This window comes from Hordeum vulgare, chromosome 6H (genome assembly GCF_904849725.1).
Source record: "Hordeum vulgare subsp. vulgare chromosome 6H, MorexV3_pseudomolecules_assembly, whole genome shotgun sequence".
Taxonomy (NCBI): Eukaryota; Viridiplantae; Streptophyta; class Magnoliopsida; order Poales; family Poaceae; genus Hordeum; species Hordeum vulgare.
Window position 1 is genome coordinate 212,092,775 of NC_058523.1, and position 22,147 is coordinate 212,114,921.

At 47.6% G+C, this 22,147-nt stretch overlaps 1 pseudogene; it reads left to right on the forward strand.

Moving 5' to 3' along the window:
• Window positions 1–1,387: 1,387 nt before the first annotated feature.
• LOC123405315 lies at window positions 1,388–21,212 on the forward strand (annotated as a pseudogene).
• The last annotated feature ends 935 nt before the right edge of the window (window positions 21,213–22,147 follow it).

Genomic DNA, 22,147 nt, shown 5'->3' on the forward strand with positions numbered 1-22,147 from the left:
AATTGTGTTCTCCCCGATTGTGCAGCGTTGCGACAGTTCGTTGTTTTGAGACATCACGTGATGATCGGGTGTGATAGACTCAATGTTCACATACAACGGGTGCAAAACAGTTGCACACGCGGAACACTCGGGTTAAACTTGACGAGCCTAGCATGTACATACACTTCCTTGGAACACAAGAGACCCAAAGGTCGAGCATGAATCATATAGTTGATATGACCAACATGGAGATGTTTAGCATTGAAACTATACTCAACGCACATGATGATCGAACCTGAGTTAGTGAATTTGGATCATTCGACACTCGAATGACTAAAGGGATGTCAATTTGAGTGGGAGTTTATTAGTAATATGATTAGCTAAACTCAATTATCATGAACATAGTCAAAACGTCTTTGCAAATTAAGTTCTAGCTTGATTTGTAGCTCTACTATTTTTAATATATGTTCCTAGAGAAATTTAGTTGAAACATGATAGTAGGAATTATGCGGACTAGGTCCGTAAACTGAGGATTGTCCTCATTTCTGCACACAAGGCTTATGTCCTTAATGCACCGCTCGGTGTGCTAACCCCGAGCGTCGTCTGTAGATGTTGCAAACATCTGACATACACGTTTTGATGGCTACATGATAGTTCAGTGCATAATGCTTAAACGGCTTAGAATTGAGGCCTTGAAGACCTTTCGAACATCGCAAGACATACGAGTTGTTCCAACGGATGAAATTGGGATTTCAGGCTCGTGCCCTTGTTGAGAGGTATGAAACCTCCGACTGTGTGAGTGCTACAATCACTTGAATTGAGTGGGAGTTGATCTTCTAGATGTCACAGCCCTAGATTGTAGCTTGTAGTTAGTTGCATCAGTGAGCATTCATGCATGCATTCAAATCAACTTAATACAATGGGGATGATCTACAATTGGGAAGTGATCAAAACCCCAATGATTTGAATAATTGACAACAATGCAATAAAAATTAATACCTTAAAAGGGACCAAGAAAATGTTCCAAATACTTGGTAAAATAGTGACATAAAATAAATTTGTCAAACCAAAATTCTAGGTCACAAGAACTTTTGAAAAAGGATTTTTGAGTTGACCCAATAGCTAATTGGAATGGAATTATTTTGATTCCTTCTATTCTAAAGCTTCAAAAATGTTGAAACTTTTATGTGGCATTGGATATTATTATCTCTGTCAGGTAATAACATTTTAGGGTTTTATTTTTGGTAAACCAATTTATTTTAAAACCTAAATCTAAATGCTAGAAAGAAATAAAAAGATAAAAAGGAAAAGAGAGAGAGAACCTTACCTGTTGCCTGGCCCAGCCCACCAAGGGCTCAGGCGTCTTCTTCCTCCTGCCAGAAGGCAGAGGAGAAGCTCGCCACGGCGCATGGCCAGGGGCTCCACGCCACCTGCCTGCCTGGCTCCCCGCCGCCCTGGTGAGTGGGATAAGGTCGGGAGAGCCGTCTCCATCGAGCCCGCCTCTTTTGCCCGCCCTGCTCTCCTCCTCGCCGCTCGCATGGCCGACCGCGTCTGCAGCTCGTCGCCGCTTGTCGCACATGTGGCCACGGACCTCCCCTCGCCTCTCCGAGAAGCTCAGAAGGACCGCCTCGACGCCCTATTCCTCCTCGACAACGGAATCAAGCCCAGAGGCCCCGGGTCATCGCCATCGTCACCATCTTCCCCATCTCCGGCCGTCGGTCGCCGCCGTCGATCTGCTGCCACCGATCCTCTCCGACCTCCCCGATGCCAAAAATAGAATCGCAGTGAGGCACTTCTTCTTTCCCCTCTCTTTCCCCTCGCTCTCCCGCACCGTAGCCCCGTAACGCACCATGGCTGAGAGCTTCTCGCCGCCAGCCATGTCGTCGTCGCTGTGGTACCCCATCCACGCGCTTGAGCTTGGGATCGAGCTCCTGGAGCGGCCAGGAACATCTTGAGCCCATCAGCTACCCTTCCCATGCCCTGCAGCCACCACCCACACTAGGTCGAGCCCCCGCCGCCGCCTCGGCTCGTCGCCGGCGCCTCTCCGGCCACCTTCAGTCCCTCCTGCTACCCCTGGAAGATGAGTCGCTTCGCCAGCTTCGCATAGCCGCAAACCGCGCCTGATTTGGTGCCCTGTAGCGCGTTTTAGGCCAACTCCGGCGAGCCCTCCGCCGCGGCTATGGTCGCCGGCGACCACCCTCCTGTGGGGGCCGACGTGGCCAGCCATTAACTACTAACCCACTCTTCCCAGAGACACTAACAGAGGGCCCCACATGGGGTCAAAGCTTGATTAGCTTCGGGTTTGACCGGGGATTAGCCCTGTGTCACTAATCGGTGGGCCCTGGCTGTCAGATTTGACCTGACCCAGGCTAGTTGACTGCTGACGCAATGCTGACGCAGTAATAGCTTTTTTGATTTAATTTAATTCCAGAAAATGCCTAAAACTTATAAAAATCATAGAAAATAATATGTAAGTCCAATGAAAATAATTTATATATGAAAAATGATCAGAAAAATCCAAAGAATCTGATTATGGCGTTTACATGCATGTTTGAAACAGTTAACAACACCAAATAGGGAAAATGATGAATAGGATAAATTTAATAATTAGTTTGGAGTTGGAATTTGATTCCTATTTGAATTCCACTTCAATTGTTATGACCAAACATTGATCAACGGAAACCAGTACCTCAAAATACCATCCTCTTGCATGATAAAACAAATTATGCATGAGCATCAGGTCGAATCAATTAAAAGGGTATCCGAAAAATACCTTGTTGAAGTGATGTTTGAATCCTGATTCAAATCCTGATTGAACCTAAGAAATGGTAGCTATATTGGCCCTGTCACATTTCATTTCCATTTCTTGATCATGCATCATGGTGTTGCATTTCCGTGAAGTAAATGTTGTTCCTTTCTTGTTTGCCGGTGTTGTTCCCTCTCGGTAAATGATGGTCCGACGATGTGATCGTTGACATTGATGAAGACTCATTGCTATCTTCAGACGTGTCAGGCAAGCAAACCCCCTTGAGAATATTGATATAAACCCACTCTCTCGCTCCTGCTCTCTTTTACTACATGAGGACAAACACGATTCAACCGTACATGTTATCGGTAGTTGAACCCATTCCTCTGCATGACCTGATTTTGTCACAGTAAATAGTTGAAACCACTTAGCATGACTAGAAACTGCTTGAGCTTTGTTGTGCTTACTCATCCATGCTTGCTTACAATGCCTGCTATGCCTAGAGTCGTGTCGGGTCTGATCCATCTGGATGATGAATCGGAATGGTTGTGTTCATGTCCTACAGTGCGAGAGTAAAAGTGTGAATCCGATTTGGTAAAGGTAGAGATGAGAGGCCATGTAGGAGTACATGGTGGGTTCTCTCATTGGGACCATCCTTAAGAACTGAGTTCTATGTATGTTATCCAAGACAAGATACTACCATGCATTGGGCCCTGAAATATGACCCGCTCGGCTTATTAATTGCCTAGATCCCTGTCCAGGAGTTGCAATTAGTTTCTGGTGTTTGTAGGAAAAGTGTTGGTGGCCGTGTTTAGCTCTGCCCGACGGGGTAGGCTTCTCTGCAGTAGATACATAGTGGCACGGTGTGCCAAGTGGCACCCGGATGGTGGGCTTGGGAACCCTGCACACATTGTTTGGGGCCGTAGAGGAAACCTCGTCTGGACTTCCTTGCGGGTTCAGTCTCAAATAGGCGATAAACCTGGACTAGGGTCTTGTGTGGTTAACGGTCGTGGCTGACACCCACGCCAGTGCTTCCGCTTGAAGGTTGCCGAGATGCATGACGTGCATAAGGTGCTAAGTGGTGAGAGCATGTGTGAAGAAGTATACCCCTGCAGGGTGAATCAATCTATTCGAATAGCCGTGTCCTCGGATATGGACTACTTGGAAGCATTACGGGGTACATAGACAAGTTTAATGGATACTCTAAAACATGCAAGATAAATGTGAATGCTATGGAAGGCCTTCTCGTAGGGAGACGAGAGTGGATCCATAGTGCTGTATTGAATTGGTGAATATGTGGACTCGTGTGCTCTATCCCACCTCAAAGAAAGAACTTGTAGTTGTAGTACAGGTTAGCCAAGAGTCAAAGCTGGCTTGCTGCAATCAAACCCCACAATCCTTTCATTGAAACATGATGCATTTGTAGATAGTTCTGATGTAAGACATGCTGAGTACCTTTGTACTCATGGTTGCTTTATATATGTTTTTGCAGAGAAGACTTAGACTCATTAAAAGGTTCTACGCGATGTGTTCGATCTTAACCGGAATAGCTTGGGAATCTCAGACAGAGGTCTGGCTCCTTTGGTAGGGTCGTAGTAGCTTTTCAGGATCTTCCAGCCACTTTTAGTAGATGTCTGTATCCAGACATGATTTGCTTCCGCTTGTTGTTTGTATGACTTGAGTGTCGGGTCACGGGACCCCTGTTTGTAATAACACACTATGTTGATTCTTATGAGTCCTTAATAAAAGCTTGAGTCATAGAGTTATCTTGTGATGCCATGTTGTATCTACAAATATCGTGCATATTGTGTGTATGTTATGAAATGCATTATATGTGTGGGATTCGACACCTAGTTGTGTGCCTCTAGTAGTACTCTTGACAGGGAAATGCCTCTTTGTGCTTCTATCGAGCCTTGGTAGCTTGCTACTGCTCTAGACACATTGATTGACTGGCGTGTATCTTTCTTTTCTGATGTGTCTGTCCCCTCCGGGAAATGTCACGCGGTGTAATGGAGTCCTTGTAGCTTGATACGACTCGTCTACACACGCTGTTGATCGACACCTGCCTTGCTGGGTTATGTATGTCTGTCCCTGTACGGATGTACCGCTTGGGTTTATAACTAGTCATGTCGACCCGGGTTCTTTGTCGTTTGAACACTAGCAACATATTCATATGCGTTAGCCAAAAGACGCAAACGGTCCCGGCCAAGGTAAGGTCGCAGCCCTGGAGTTTACCGAGCTTGAGGCCACAAAGTGATGTGATGTGTTACACGCTAGGTTCTTATGACTCGGGATCGGGGTCCCGACAGCTTTGGTATCAGAGCTTGACTGCCTGTAGGATAACCAAGCCAAACTAGTCGATGTTGAGTCTAGCAACTCTTTAGTTATATAAGGGAATTATTTGTGGAAGGGAACGTAAGGCTCTTTTTACTCCTTTCCTTGTGTCATTCTTATTCTTAGTCACCCTCTTATTTATTCTACGGGATTTAAGAATTAGGCTTTCTCATCTATTCATTAGGATGACGAGTTACTATGCTGGAGACTTATAGAAAAGTTGTTGTCTTCCTGGATCAGGGTCTCCATAAGAATTCAATCCGTATGTTGTTAGGTTTCTTGCACGTTGCCTCATATTTCATGCCCGTACAGCTGTTATGCTGTCCGAGTTTTCCAAAGTTCCCAAATCGTCTGATGCGATTGCAAATTCCTTCCTCTTTTCCCAATGTCTTTTGGCCGGACAAAGCACACTAATAATTGTGTTGAGGTACTCTATTACCTCGACATTTTGTTGAAGTATTAGGAAAACAGGTTACTCCGCAAACTACCCAATAGTCTAGATGTGTGCTATGTCTTCCAGTGTGATAGTTCTGGCCATCATTTTTGAAAACCATCTCGTGATGTTAATTAGTTTGTAGGTATTTTATTTCGGGGTCTTCCAAGGATCATTCTGCTCATCTCTGTTGACATGTTGCTAGTACCTTTGGAATGATTAGTAACCTTGTTGTAGCTCCCAAGGTTCATGGTATATCATTCTTCCAACACCATGAATCATCTTTGGTAGAAGTTCTCCGTGAACTAAGGATCATAACAAGAGTGCTCGTTATGATTTCTCTACTCCATATTGTGATTCTACCTACTTCCCCCTTTTGCATGGGTTATCTGGAAGAATTATGTTGAACCCGTTCGACATGCTAATCCATGCATCCACAACTCAAGAAACCATGTGCTTCTGATTCGGCCCTATCTAGTTGTATCCTGACCTTCAATTTTGAGAGGATAGTAAAGAGTAATTGTGCATTCGTGTCATCAATGTCTTTTATTCCTGTGGTCTGTCAAATTTTTCTATTCTCGAAAGACTGGGAGAAGCAAACTCCAGTACCACATCCATTTATTGGATTGGGTCAACGTAATTGTATTCCGCAGATCAAAATGCTAACCCAGCTTTTGTTCTGTTCTATCTTGGAGTATTACCCTCTTCTTGTCAAGAATGTTGTGAGAATTGCACCATCTCTAAGGAACTCTTGATGTAGTGATACTTCTCGCTATCATTGTTCATCCCTCGGTTTTCGTGTTGGTTGTAACCGGAATATCGACAAGTGAACCATGATGTGTGAAATCAATACTCCTAGCAATGCCATTGTTTAGTAGTTAATGGACAATAAATTCACTCTTATGGTGATGATGATTGAATCGTCATCCTAAGATTGACCATGCTACCTAGTCCATATTTCATGGTGCACTTTTCGATCAATGAGTTAGGATTTTGTCAATCCCTCGCTCTATTGATCACATCATCCTGCCCTGAAAAGCGAGATTGTTCCCGAACTTAATAACATATCGGTGGTTCGTGATTTTTCGAATATCTTCTCGGAAGTATTACCAGGTTGTTTCCTGACTATTATGATAGAGCTCGTGATCAAGTTAGTTTCTTTATAAGCCATCTTCTCCAAGATTCCGTGTTAGATACCCCGAGCTAGTTGGTTAAGCTAAACAACAACTTGGAGAGTCGGAAGATAAAAGCTTCCCCTAAACTTAGTTCATTTTAAAAGGATATCTTTCCTGTTGTGAGAGTCTTGAAGAAAGATGATATTGCCATCGGTTGATTCGTGTGATCAATTGTTGCATATATTATCTTGTTCAATTTTGATTTGTGTATGGGCTATTGTCAAATCAAACTCAGAACCAAAGATTTTAGTAACGGTGTCTTACTCATGGATTTCTCTGAGCATATACCATTATATTCTTTAATCTGACCAATGCTATTATCTCGCTCACATAGTTGTGGAAATCCATTTATATGGTTATCTTGATGAATTGTTGTTGAGCCCATCGGCAACATTCTAATTTGTTCCATGATCTATGTTGGACATTAAGCTAGTGCTGGAAACTTTGTAGACATTGTCTTCGTGTCTCGTGCATGAGGTATATGTTAGGTGTAATAAGTGACTTTCTTAATTCATGTGCATTGGTGCAAGTTGCTGCCACGAATTTGGGAAGGTCGTTTTGTTATCTTCAGAATCATCCCAAATCAGTCATGCATGTGCGAAGTATGATGTGGTTTGATAGCTTTGCCACCTCTCTCTCCATATGTATTTCCTAGCACACCAAGACACTGATTGATTTGTTCAAGGAAAATAAGTTAAGTGCCATTCCTGAAGGTACCAGACGGACTTGCACATGGCTTCGTTATCCGCAATGATGGTTCCCATCCACAACTCGGTAGTGTTTTGTTGTAGGACTTTTCATGTGGTCATCATTATCTTGGGCAGCGTGTTCACATGTGTCTTGTAATCCAGCTCATGTTTGGAGTTGGCTTTCGTAGTTCATTTCCCGAGAATGTCGCAACGTTATCTCATCGACTTTTGTTGCAAACCTTCTCTTCAGACGTGCTGAGTCTGAAGCATGGTGTCACCAACCGGAGCTGAATCTCAGGCAGTTATAATGGTTGGAACTTTCCCCAAGAATTATAATATTGGTCTCTATGTAACCCGGTAAAGTGATATAATGGCTAACACACCTAGCCGGAAGACTTGATATTATAATATCTTGTATCACCAATCTTAGCCATCTCCCCGTGAGGTTTTGTATGACTTCTTTTGGAAGTTGTTCCTCATGGACTCCCTTTGATGCCCCGAATTCCGACCTATACTTGATGTGCTAGATATCAAGCATGACCTATTATTGGGTTCTGCTAGTACATCAAGGAGAACATTAGAAGCGGAGTGCTAAATGTCTCTCGGTCGATCAACCAGATTTCGTTACCTTGCCGGGGATCTTCTTGTTCCTCTCGGCAGGGAGGCGTTGGCCAGCCGAGGCCTTGTCAATCTTCCCGGCAAGGGTGGCTTGCCGGGGTTTAGTCCTTCTTCCTCGGCGGGAGGGTCTCGCCGTGGCATTGTCTATCACCCCGACAGGGAGCTCCTGTCGGGGTCTCTTCTTCTTTCCCAGCAAGCGAGTGCTTGTCAGGGCTTGCAATCAGCATTTGGTGGCTTCTGATTCTTGCTTCCGTCCTAAGCTCCTGCGACGCGCCTTGCGGCTACAGAGGGGCTGCCGATGTCCGCGCACTAGTCCGGGGAACTAGAGACCCCAGTCTTTTGTGCACCGATTGGAGCCCCCGGGCCTGGGCCACACACGCATGCGAGGCGCTGTTGGGACAGGCCCAAAGCGGTGCGCGGACTCGCGGGCTCTGGCCTTATCGGAATCGAGCCGTTACAGGCTTTCTTTCCCCACGTTGTGCATTGAAGGCGCGAAGTGGGAGGGTGCGCGACATGTGCGTGATGGCCTCTTCATTCCTAAAAACGCCTCTGCGACATGTAGGACATGCACATCGGCGGTCGGGCAAGGGGCGATCGTGGCCTCAAAAGCCGCGGGCATGGATGGGCCCGCCCCTGCATGCATTGGTGCATCAAGGCAGTTCCATGTTCCGCTCGTGACTTGAGGGTGATTGGGCGAGAGGGGCGGTGGCTTCTGGAGCGTGGAGGGTGGCCTTGCCTTCTTTTGTTTCTTTCAGCTTTGTCGGTGGCACCTGCCCCTAACCATGGTTAGGGGATGGGGCCGGCCTCCGTCGGCCACTAGGGAGGCTAGGGAGGCAAGGGAATCCCGCTCGGATCATACCACAGCTTCATGGGCCGCAGCCAGCGGGAGCCCCATCGACCGTGGAGGAGAGGCTCGAGGGGCCAAGGACGTCGGGGACGCGGCCGAGGGAGGCGGAGTGCTGCGTCGATCTCCCTCCTCGTGCCTTCTTCTTCGGGTGGCCAATCGGAGGCAACACCATTCGATTTCAACGCAGAGCTTCATGGCACCCTTCGGGGTCACCTGCGTCTCCCTCGCGGCTTTGCCATGGTGATGGAGGTCGACCGGCCTCCCGTCTTCTGGCTGCGAGCGCACGGATGCTCCCATGGCGCCATGCAGGTGCACATGGAGTATTCGAAGCCCAATTCCATGCTACTTGGGCATGACTAGAAGGCCTTCGCCTAGGCTCATGGATTCGAGGACGGCTACGTCTCCGCTTCAAGCGGATGAAGGCCCGTATGCTCGTCGTCAACTTCTACGGGTGCTCCGGTGTGCGTCTCGGCTGCTGCGAAGAAGGCTCGAGCGACGTTGAATGCTCCGCTTCGAGCGACAACGGCGGGGAGGGAGGCAGTGGTGACGGTGCTGAGCCTAGTCTCAAACCTGGGGGAACCAAATCGGGCGATGATTCCCCCAGATCGAACTGAGTGCTTCCTGCAGTGGCGCAACCTCATCACGCCTCTCCCCCTCCTTGGAGGGGGGATCTCAATCTGATCCGTCGCCCCTTCCTGTGGCTTGATGAGGCCGAATCCGCTCTCGTCGGTATAGTGATGGTCTCTGAGGAGCCATCATGGATGTACCGCGGGCCTTGCCGCGTCTTGTCTTCATGAACTCAGATGCCTCCGCGAAGTTCGATCCTTCTTAAAAGACAGAGTCTTTAGGTTAGGATAATAATGCTTTGTAATTGGTACCAAATGTCTCCAGACAAATGAATGAATAGATGCATCCTTTATTCGACTCTCATTTTGTATGATTATTCCTTTGCGCTTTCCGGATGGTTGCCGGGTTGACTTATCCTACTGCGAGTACTTAGAGGAGCAGATCCTCAGAAAACTCAACAGAGGAGGTCGTCACCGGGAAGAATCCTTGCCGCACTCAGTAAAACCATGTAAATCATCGAGCGCGGCTCGAGGAGAAATAAGGTGCTACGTAGTCGTTCGAAATGTTGAACGAGTTCGAAACGAGATGTGGCCGCTCAAATCGTTGAACAGGCTCGAAACAAAGTCGGAGTGCACTGATCCTAGCAAGGTCCATCTATGTGTGGGATTCTCATACAAAAGTCTATGCTTCAAAAGGATACAACTAATCTACCAACACTGTGGCAAGAAGTTTGCCTGTGTACTTATTTCACGCGTCGCGGCATTCCTAGTCGCAGCGTCTGAAGGTGCTGCCGGGGAGGAATATCCGTACCCCCAGCAAGCTGATGTTGCCTCTAGCGGCCTTCTTGCAGACGAGCTTTTCGTTGGTGGCCTTTGGCCACTAAGAAGGAAAGAGGCACGCTGGGGCGTAACACTTTCTCATCTCTTTTGCAAGAGTTTTGCTGGCGGAGCCCCCGAGCGCATCTTTCGGCCGTCACAGCGCTCCAAGGAGAAATGCGAGCCGGAGGGCGCGTAAAGGGGAGGTTCGGGGCCTCGAACACGTCCTCGATGACCATGAAGCACTCCGGAGATGTGCGTTAGTCGGAGTAAGCGTTGAAGGCCTGGCCGAAGCCCCCTGTCATGACCTCGACAGCAGCGCGGCGTTCCAAGGAGGTGTGTCGGTCGGGCGATGCGGAGCTCGGGGCTTCCGCTCCTTCCACCCGCGCTCGCATAGCACCTATGGAGGCGCTACGAGCTCTTGCGCGGGCAGAGCAGCCACTGCCTCCTCCCACTCAGGGAAGATGAAGCGGCGAACTGAGATCCGTGGAGCCGATGAGCGGCTCGTCGAATCGAGGCGGCGCTGACGCCGGCCTGATTCCGGCGATCCCCCTACCCGGCGTGACAAAGATGACAGAGAAGGTTCGACACATATGGGGGCCTCAACGGTCCCCTTTTTGCTCGTTTGGCGGGGAGAGGGGTCGCGGCAAGAGGAGAACCAATAGTCAGGGTCCAGCAAGATCTTTTTACCCAGGTTCGGGTCGCGTGGTGCGTAAAACCCTACTCCTACATGAGCTTAGTTATTCGGTTTGGGTTACTATAGATTTGTCCCTCTTTACAGCCTTTTGATTGGTAAAAAATCCAAAAGTCCTTACTACTGAGCCTCGGCCTCCTTTTATAGGTGAAGGGGTCACCACAGTGGCTCAGTGGGTGAACGGTGGGTTCACGAGTGAAACAGCGCCGACCAATAGCTACAGTCTTACTGCCTTGTCAGAGGTGCATTAAATGCTTCCACAAAATTGCCTGACCTGGTCAAGGGGGGTTGGACATGTACCCACACGTGGCAACTCCGGGGTGTTGCGCTAGCGTGCGGGCGGACGCGTGGTTCAAGCATCGGCGGTGGTGTGTTCGTCGGTGGAGGCGTTCACGGGTCGCGAGGGCGCCCTGGGCCCGCGCTTCTCCTCGGGCCTTCTCTTCCTTCCCGGTAGGCTTACCTTATCGGGGATCTTCCTGTTCCTCCCGGCAAGGATGGCTTGCCGGGTCTCAGTCTTTCTTCCTCAGCGGGAGGGTCTCGCCATGGCATTGTCTATCCCCCCAGCAGGGAGCTCCTGCCAGTATCCCCCCGGCAAGCTCAAGCGACGCGCCTTGCCGCTGCGGAGGGGCTGCCGCTGTCCGCATACCAGTCCGGGGAACTAGAGACCCCAGTCTTTAGTGCAGCAACATGTTAGCATGGATCAAGACTGGGATTTGTCACTCCGTGTGACGGAGAGGTATCTCGGGGCCCAGACGGTAATACAACATCACAACAAGCCTTGCAAGCAATGTGACTAAGGAGTTAGTCATAGGATCCTGTATAACGGAATGAGTACAGAGACTTGCCGATAACGAGATTGAACTAGGTATGGAGATACCGACGATCGAATCTCGGGCAAGTAACATACCAAAGGACAAAGGGAATAGCATACGGGATTAACTGAATCCTTGACATAGAGGTTCAACCGATAGATCTTCGTAGAATATGTAGGAGCCAATATGGACATCCAGTTCCCGCTATTGGTTATTAACCAGAGAATGTCGCAGGTCATGTCTACATAGTTCTCGAACACGTAGGGTCTGCACACTTATGGTTCGATGACGTTTCAGTATAGTTGAGTTATAGGTGTTGGTAACTGAAGGTTGTTTGGACTCCACGTGGAGCTCCGGAATGGTCAGAAGGTAAAGATTGATATATAGGATGTGCTGTTTGGGTACCTGAAAAGTTTCGGGCTCATCGGTAGTGTACCGGGAGTGTCGGGAGGGTACCGGGGACCATCGGGAGGGGTGTGACGACCCAAAGGTGTCATGGGCTGTGAGAGGAGGTAGACCAGCCCCTAGTGAGCTGGCTAAAGTCTCCCCTAAGGGCCCATGTGGCTGGAGTGGAGGAATAAGGCAAAAAGCCAAAAGGTGGAAAGGGTTTCCAAATTAGGAAGGAGTCCTAATAGGATCCGACCTCCCTTGTGGGAGGTGGATTCCTCCCTCGTTGGCTCGGCCGAACCTCCCCTTGGAGGAGGGGCCAAGGCAGCCTCCCCTCCTCTCCATCCTAAATATACTAGAGGTTTTAGAGGTGAGGGCTAACCCTAATTGCCACATGCTCCCTCTACTTCTCTCTAGATCTATTTCTCCTCTAGTCTAGGTCGGCGGTGCTTAGACGAAGTCCTCCTGGATTGGTTCACCAGCACCACCACCTTGCTAACGTGCTGGAGAACTCATCAAACTCTCCGCCCCTCTTGTTGGATCAAGAAGGCGGGGATCGTCATCGAGCTGTACGTGTGCTGAATGCAGAGGTGTCGTCTGTTCGGCACTAGATCGGGATGGATCATGATGGGATCGCGAGACGGATCATGATGAGATCCCGGGATGGGCTGCGATTTGGATCGCGAAGATGTTCCACTACATCAACCCCGTTATATACGCTTCCGCTTAGCGATCTATAAGGGTATGTAGATTCACTCTCCCCTCTCGTAGATGATCATCACCATGGATGGGTATTGCGTGTACGTAGGAAAAAAACTGTTTCCCATGCAACGATCCCCAACAGATTCATGATGTGTAGTTATTAAAAACATAAAGCTCTTATTTTATTATTACAATCTTAATTATCGATGCAATCCCATGAGACGGATAGGGCCTTTTGTAGGACAATTGATTCTTGATGCAGGACATGTGGTCGTCAAGATGTAATTTTGACACATCCCCCACTTAGGTTCATAACACGCACATCTGAATGGGTGACTTACAAGGCACAAATTAAGATCCTATATGGCCCCAACACAAATACAAGGTTCTAAGCATCAAAGACCTCATACACATACCTCTTTTTATTATAAGTGTTACATCACCATTAGCTTGATTGATCCATTTGAAAGGTGGAATTATTCCTTTAACAATTGTTGCTAGAGACCATCGCTTTACGGAAACCTTCCTCTCGCGGGTGCGACAACCCAGGGTCACTTCTTGAGGAAATAGGTATGGGGTATTTTCTGTTCCATTACCGGATCACACAAATAGAAAGTATTAGTAGACTAGTTGTACGTTACCAAAAAAATGCTTGTCATGGTTGCTAGGTTGCAAACTCGTAGAAAATTGGATCACGCAGCTTCAAAATTGGTTTTGAAGAAAATTGTGTCATGCAGTATTAAAGTTGCATCATACAATATCGATTTTTTGTCCAAATATACCATGAGTCTAATTTCAAAGATCTCATAGTAAGGATTTCAAAGGTCTAAACGAATCTGAATTTCGACACGCAAAAAGATATGGCGGCTTTCAAAATTTGAAAACGTGAATAAATGCACATACACATCTATGAGATATGAAATTAAATGTGATGTATGGACAGATGATCATTCTATATTTATGTGCCCCATCACATGAGTTAAGGCTGGTTGTGATGGGTAGTATCATATACTAGTATCATGCATATGATACTAGTGTATGATACCACATCCGTAATGCATAATATCATATGTTTGTCTCATAGTGTAGTTCATTTATTGCCATGCATGACAAAGTAGCACATAATTTAATATGATACGGTATCATGATATGATACTCAACCCTCTCTTTCTTCATTTAATCCTATGCCACCTCATGAAAAGTGCTTAGTTGGCATGCATGATACTACCTATGATACTACCATTACGGGAAGCCTAAGACAAAATTTAGACCACATGACTCCATGCGTGTGTGAGTCGGCCCATCGCTCCCTACAATTAGTGTATAGTAAACACTTTATATAATTAGAATAAATATAAGGTTAGACATATAACATTTCTGTAAGAGCAACTCTAGTAGATACTGTATAATCTCGTCCCGCAAAAACTGTTTACGCTCCCTCTGAACCGGATTCGCAGTACCGCACGGCGTCAGTGGAACAGATGTTGCGAACATGTACCATGAAAATATTCGTACGTTAATCATGATTTAGCAATATAACTTATATAAAAAAGGGATATATATCAAATTTAAATGTTTTAACATCGTATAATACAATAGTTCCCTCGAATAGAACACATGTTCAATTCCGAATCACAAATGGTCCAGAATTAAACAATTGTTCAAATCACACATAAAAAGAAATAGATTAAGTTAATAAAATGGGAGTCTATTTCTCATATAAATGCCATTGATACTTAATGAGATCATTGCGGAGCTGCAAGTGTGTGTCACGGTCTTCAGTCTGTCGGTGGGTCTCAAGAAGTGCGGTGACCTCATCTAGGTTTCTGGTAGTCTTAACACGATTATAAATATTGTCAAAGAAAAACTCTAAGTTTAAATCCCTCTCATCCCCGACGATCATGTTATGTAGAATTACACATGCAATCATGATATTTGACAAGGATTTCTTATCCAACAAGCGAGCAGGACCTTGAACAACCGTAAATCAAGCTTGCAAGCAGACACCAAACGCCTTCTCAATATCCTTTCGGCATTCTTCTTGTGCTTTGGCAAAACTAGTTTGTTTTCTACAAGTTATGAATTGTCTTCATAGATGTTTCCCACGAACGATAATAACCTATGGTATAATCATATCCATTGAAGGTGTAGTCGCAAGTCGGGGCATTTTCACTAGCTAGCTGCACAAAAAAGATATGATCTATGCAATACATCGATGTCATTGAGAGACCCCGACAATTCAAAGAAGCAATGGAAAATCCACAGCTCTTGAGAAGCCATGACATAGGAACAATAGTGGGTTTGCAATGATGGCCGGTCTACTGCCTGACCCAAGATTTTGGGTCGTTCTTCCAGTGTCAATACATGCAATCCACATTCCCAAGCATGCCCGGCCATCCTCTGGCGTCATTCATCGCCATCAATTCGTTTGGTGTCCTCCTCAGTGGGACTTCAGAGGTACTCAGGACCAAATATTCGGATCAATGTCTTTGCAACCCCCTCCACACATTTAAGCATGGTATCTTCTTCATCGGTGTAATCGGCCATAATGCAATATGCTATCACTCGATTATCGTCGATATTTTTTGGTATGCACCAAATGCTAGCAAACTGCAACATTTCTCCAGTGAATGAAAAAACGTAATTTTTGCTCGCGAACTTCCACAAGGCGAACAAAAGGAGACCTACATATTCGATAACATCTACGAAAGAGATCAGTTGGATAGGTCGGTATCTCGGCAAAATAATCTTTCATGAGCAATTTGCGACTTCATGAGCAATTTTCGACCAAGAGGTCGGTTGCGCGGAATGCAAAGGCGAATAACCGTTGATGTGCGGTGCTTCTTCTTCTTGTCTGCTTCAAATTTGTCGACGACCTGCAATAGGAGGCGCCCGACATCATCATCAAAAAGCATCACTGTCAGAATCATCTGACTCCAACAACAAGGATGAACCTCAAACATCATCCATCTAAGAAAATAAATAACCGACTTCATAAAAAATCACCCATCGGCTGAATTGAAAATCGGTAAAGAAGCTACAAATGTTATGTTTTACCAGAATAAAATTTGTCGCAAACAAAACAAAATTAGTCGCAACCCCTTCCACCCATCATTGGTCGAAAGCCGCAACCTCCATAGCCCCTACTTCTCCACCAGAGTCGCCGCCTCTCTTACTTCCCCTCACCTCTTCACGACACGCACGGACGGCAAATGCTCAATCATGCCGAGATCAGCCGAATTCACGCACAATGGTACACCCCTCAAAGCTACCGGTGGATCCATGGCGACGATGGATGTAGCCTGCGCATGGCAAGAAATGGCCTCCCTTGAGCTCTAATTTTGGTGGAGAAGATGCCAACAATGAGGACCCAAGCTCTCAACAATGTGGGGTGCCGGAGGAAGCAAAAATCATTTGATATTTGGGGAGGTGGTGGCAGCGGAATGACAGGCGCTGATGAAAATTCCTATCCCATGAACTCACGTTTGGGATAAAGGAAAGGCGACTGTTAGGGATCATTGCTCTTGTCTCATGCGCTCCATCAAAACCATCACTCTTGGCTCATGGATCCCGCGTCGCACGCCTCCCATCAGTATCAACGCTGCTACTGCCCCACTAATGCAAAACGGAAAGCCGTCCACCACCGCACAACATCTCCACTTGTTGCAGTTGTTGTTGTGACATAGCCATCACCAGCAGCCCTTGCAATAAGGTCGGCTTGCGGTGCTAACGATTACAACATCGACAAAGTACATTGCAGTGAATGGTTGTTATCGATTATGTGGATGGTGGACGCCATTGACACTGTTACAACCCCCATTCTACAGCAGGTCTGGTGATGCTGATTTGAAACACCATCATCGAGAGAGGGACTATTGGAGCTTGTAGGCACTAGGGAGGCGCGGTGCTCACAGTTCTTCTGCATGGTGGCAGCATGTCCGGTGATATTGCTTTGCAACACCGCCGCTGTTGCAGAGAGGAGGGTGTGGTTGCGCTTGTAGGAAGGGGCGCTACTCGTCGCTTTGTTGCATGGCAATATCAGGACCAGTGATGTTGCTTTGCAACACTTTTGCCGTGTAGAGATGAGGGAGTGCTTGCGCTTGTAGGCAGTAGCGCTGCTCTCTACTATGCTGCAAGGAAACAACTTAAGGGTGGTGCTGGCTGGCGCCAACAGGCGTTGCATCGCAGCACCGGTTTCTGTCTAGCGATTGCTACAACGCAGCACCGGCACGGCCCATGAGCGGTGCATGGAAGCTCTAGTTGACCCTACAGCATCATGCCCCCTCAACAATTGCGCTTTGTGTAGCACCATGCTCGCACGAGTGGTGCAAGACGACGGGCGTGCTACCAGCCTTGAAGAGGGCCATGGCGGACAGTTGGGAGCAAGGAACCAAGGTAAGAGACGAAGGAATTTGGGATCTCGCTCGACGACTCGGGTACTTGGGTATGCGAAGGAGATAACTAGATCTCGTTGGAATGGGGACTTGGGTATGCGAAGGATGCATGGCACTCAGTCGACGCAGCTGATTTTCTAGAAAATCAGCCGGCTATTTACAAGAGTTTTCCTAAGGAAACCACAAAGGAAATGAAGAAAATGGAAGATTTAATGGTTGTGCAATGATTTTTTAGTGCTCCTAAAAAATATTGTACGACGGTTTGATATACATTACGTGTTCGGGTTGTTTTTTTGTCCCATACCGGTTATTTTACGGGCCTCGTGGATGAATGATTAGTTCGTTGTGTTGCATGTGGCTCGCATCCACCATGCTAATTTTGGCTGTTTGGTACACTATACGGGCTTTTCACCCTGTCACGGTGGATGCAAAAGGGGATCTCTCAGCCAGGCTGGGGGAAACGCAAAGATCAAGCGTAACTCATGTACAGGCTCGTTCCTCCGATTTTCTTCTTCCCCCTTCGGTCTCTTCAGACCAAACGCCACCGTGCCCTCGTGTCACACCTGTCACGGTAGATGCAAAAGGGGGTCTCTCAGCCAGGCTGGGGGAAACGCAGAGATCAAGCGTAACTCATGTACAGGCTCGTTCCTCCGATTTTCTTCTTCCCCCTTCGGTCTCTTCAGACCAAATGCCACCGTTCCCTCATTTCACACGTGCATCCCTCTCAAGATGAAGTGGAAAATGGAAGTGTGGGACATCGATCCTTCTAGGGCCCACAGGCCACGATTGAGTGTGTGTGTCTATTTAGTCTGAGTGTGGATAGGGAAGGATAATGCGTGTTATATGAGATCTCTGAAACTCACCCACCTCCCTCTATATACCTCATCTTCTTCTTCTACAAGGAAACCACAAGGCTCCGATCTCTCATCCCACCACAATTTGATTCTAGATCTTGCTGGGCTGTTACAAACTGGTAATCAAAGCTTCTTCCATCCCACCACAATTTTTTTCGCTGCCTCGCTATGCTCACAACCACTGTGGTTGTGGATTCACTTCAGCGATTCCACCCAAAATCGCCAGTGCGGTTAGTCCGATTTGGAGAGAGCACGACGGCGCCGCCGTCGAAACCTTCCGCCGAGACATCTTGTATCCTTGCCATCATGTCAGAATCAAGTGGTGAAATCAAATCGCCTCTCGACTCGCTTCTGACACGATTCGAAGAGAGCAAAATCATCGGTGACAAACTTGTGGAGGCGCAACTGGCCTTCAACAAGCAGGTCTCCAGCGACTTGGCTCACCTGCGATGGCAGATGGATTTGACATAGGACATTGTGGATGATGCGAGACCGCAATGACACCACACCGACCATGCACATCCTGCCACACCGGCCACACATCAGCCGCGTGGAGGTGGTCCACCGTCATTCTGCTCCGTTTCAGCCGCCAATCCCCAGAGGAGTGCCCAGTGCAAGGACCACACACGCGCTTGGTGAACGACGGGCCACCCCTCATCCTGATGCGGCTCAAGTTGTCCCTTGGCGGCATGGCATAGGCGCAACAGATCTCACCACGAGGCTTCCGTAAGGCAGTTCCCGTGGACAACTACGTTGCCAAGCCACCCAAGCAAAAATTTCCAAGATTCAAAGGCACTGCACCATACCTCTGGATCGACCGATGCGAGTCATATTTCGAGCTCTGCCGGGTGTCGCTACACAGCTAGGTGACCACGGCCTCGCGCTACATCAAAGGGCATGCCGCACACTCCCAATAGGCATACCGCTAGGCACACTTCATGCTCATGTGGGATGACTTCTGTCGTGCTCTCAAGGAGCAGTTCGGCCCTGATGAATTTGGGCTTCAGATGCACAAGCTACTTTAGCTCCATCAGATGGGAACAATTGCAGACTACCGGCTCGCCTTTGAGATACACATGTATCATCTATTGGTGCTTGATGCGACCCTAAGCAGAAAATTCTTTGTCACCCACTTCTTACTTGGCCTCCATGACGATCTCCGTGCAGTAGTACGACTGCAGGCCCCTTCTAGCATCACTCGCGCGTCGGTGCTCGCACGCATCAAAGAGGAGGAAGCAAATCATCATCGACCACTCCCATGCCTGATTCCAGCAGGGCGGCCACCACCACCTCCCTTGCCACTTCCGGCTCGTCTGCAAGGGGCACCTCGCCCCGCAGGAGCTGTTCCTATGGCTGCAGTCGACGAATTCGTGCGCATGCGGCAATTGCATGACCATTGTCGTGCCCATGGTCTATGCTTCAAATGAAGCGACAAATACTCTTGTGACCACCGCTATAAACAAGCAACACAGCTGCTCACAATTCAGGTGGGACACCATGGGAAAATTCTCACACACGAGGTTGTTCACACAATGGAACTACTCGACGAGCCAGCACCAGGGGCAGCAGAACAAGAATTTTGTGTCATCTCAACGCATGCCGTCTCCGATGGCAACACGCCTTAGTGGGAAATCAGGTCATGCTCCTGCTTGTTGACACCGGAAGCACTCATAGTTTCATCTTGTCAAAGTTTGTAGAATGAATTGTGCAACAACTACATCACTACCGCTAGTGGAGGTCTGAGTAGCCAACGACAAGCAGCTGGTTTGTGACAGGCTCGTTCCCAATCTCAAGTGGTGGTTGCAAGGGCATACGTTCATGACAGACATGTGTCAACTACCACTTGGTGCATACGATGGAGTGCTAGACATAGTTGGCTGGAACAATTCACTCCAATGAGCTGCCACTCGCTTGAGAAGACGCTCACCTTCGAGCACGTAGGCGCCATGATCACGTTGCAAGGTGTTCGACATCACGCAATTCAGTTCCTAGAGACTATCGAGCCAGATCAGTTTCAGAAATGCCATGCTCGCAATGAAATTTGGTACATGGATCTCATTGACACCCAACCACCACCATCCCGCAAGAAGACCAACAAGATTCCAGCAGGCACTCAAGCAATAAATTTTGACTACAGTGATGTGTTTGGGGATCTAAAGAAGTTGCCACCGCATAGAGAATATAACTGTGCTGTTACTCTAGTGGATGACATGCAGCCCACCAATGCACGACCATACCCGTACTCTCCTCTTCAGAAGGATAAAATTGAGTGACAAGTCCAAGAAATGCTAGATTCAAGGGTGATAGCACACATCATGAGTCCCTATGCAGCCCAATCCTGCTGGTCAAGAAGAAGGATGGATCCTCATGATTTTGTGTTGATTATCGTCGCCTCAATGGTACCACCATTAAGAACCGTTTCCCTCTGCCAATCATCGATGAACTGCTCAACAAGCTCGCTGCCGCCGCCTATTTTTCCAAGCTGCATTTAAGGGCGGGCTACCACCAAATCTCGATGCGGGAAGGTGAGGAGGAGGAGACAGCTTTGAAAACCCATCATGGGCACTTTCATTTTCGCGTCATGCCATTCGGACCGACGAACGCACCGGCAACATTACAGTGCCTAATCAACCAAATCTTTGCCAAGTAGGTGCACAAATTTGTGATCATATTTTTGGATGACATTTTGGTGTTTAGTGAGACGTTCCACGAGCACGAGGAGCATCTCAAGCTGGTGTTCGATATCCTTCGCCGGCATGAACTCTACGCCAAGATGTTGAAGTGTTCTTTCGCTCAAGAGAGCATCAGTTACCCGGGCCATGTCATCTCAGCGCGGGCGTCGTCACCGACGTGGAGAAGACCCACACCATCCTAACTGGTGAACACCGTCCACACCCACCGAGTTGTGTGGATTTCATGGGCTCACCGGCTACTATAGAAGTTCATCTCACACTACGACATCATCGCCAAGCCGTTGACGAATCTCCTTACCTAGAAGGGCTTCGAGTGTACGACACATGCTCACACTGTGTTCAACCTTCTCAAGCATGCCATGTCCAGCGTCCTGTTGTTCACATTGCTAGACTTCGCCAAGTCGTTTAGCATCGAGACTGAAGCATGTGACACACGTGAAAGGACATTGATGTCGCCTAGAGGGGGTGAATAGACACTTTAAAATGATTAGGGTTTAGGCTTGAACAAATGCGGAATAAAACTAACATTTAATTAGTCAAGCACAAAACCTAAAACAACTAGGCTCACCTATGTGTACCAAGAACTTATGCTAAGCAAGATGAACAACTAAGTAATAGCAATATATATAACAAGAAACATTATGGCTATCACAAAGTAAAGTACATAAGTAAAGGGCTCGTGTAAGAGATTACCGAGGCACGCTCCCGAAGTTCACAGCCTTGTGGATGCTAATCTCCATTTGGAGCGCTGTGGAGGCACAATGATCCCCAAGAAGCAATTAGGGCCACCGTAATCTCCTCACGCCCTTGCACAATGCTAGATGTCGTGATTCCACTAGGGGACCCTTAAAGGTGGTCACCGAACCCTTACAAATAAGGTTGGGACAATCTTCACAACTTAATTGGAGACTCCCAACAACACCACGAAGCTTCACCACAATGGATAGTGGCTCCGAGATGACCTCAAATGCTCGAGGCAATATCCACAACCTAATTGAAGATCCCAACGCTTGCCCGGAGATTTACACGACAATGATTGAGATCCGAGGCACCACCAAGCTTCTAGGGCGCCAAAGAACCGAAGAAGAAAAATCTCTAGGGTACCAAGCACCCAAGAGTAATAAGCTTCTCAAACTTTTCACTTCAACGTATCATCATGGAGAAGTCAAATCGATGCAACTAATGGAATGGCAAGAACACACGAAGTGGTCAAGTCCATCACACTCAAATCACTCCACAACAATAAAAGCTATGGAAGAATAAGACAGGAAGAACAAGGAGCTCACAAAGAACTCCAAGATCTAAATCCAAGGGGTTCCCCTCACATAGAGGAGAAAGTTATTGTCCGCCAAGAAGAGATAAACGCGGAGTTAGCAAAGCTGAGGGAGGTGGTGGCAAAGGCCCATCA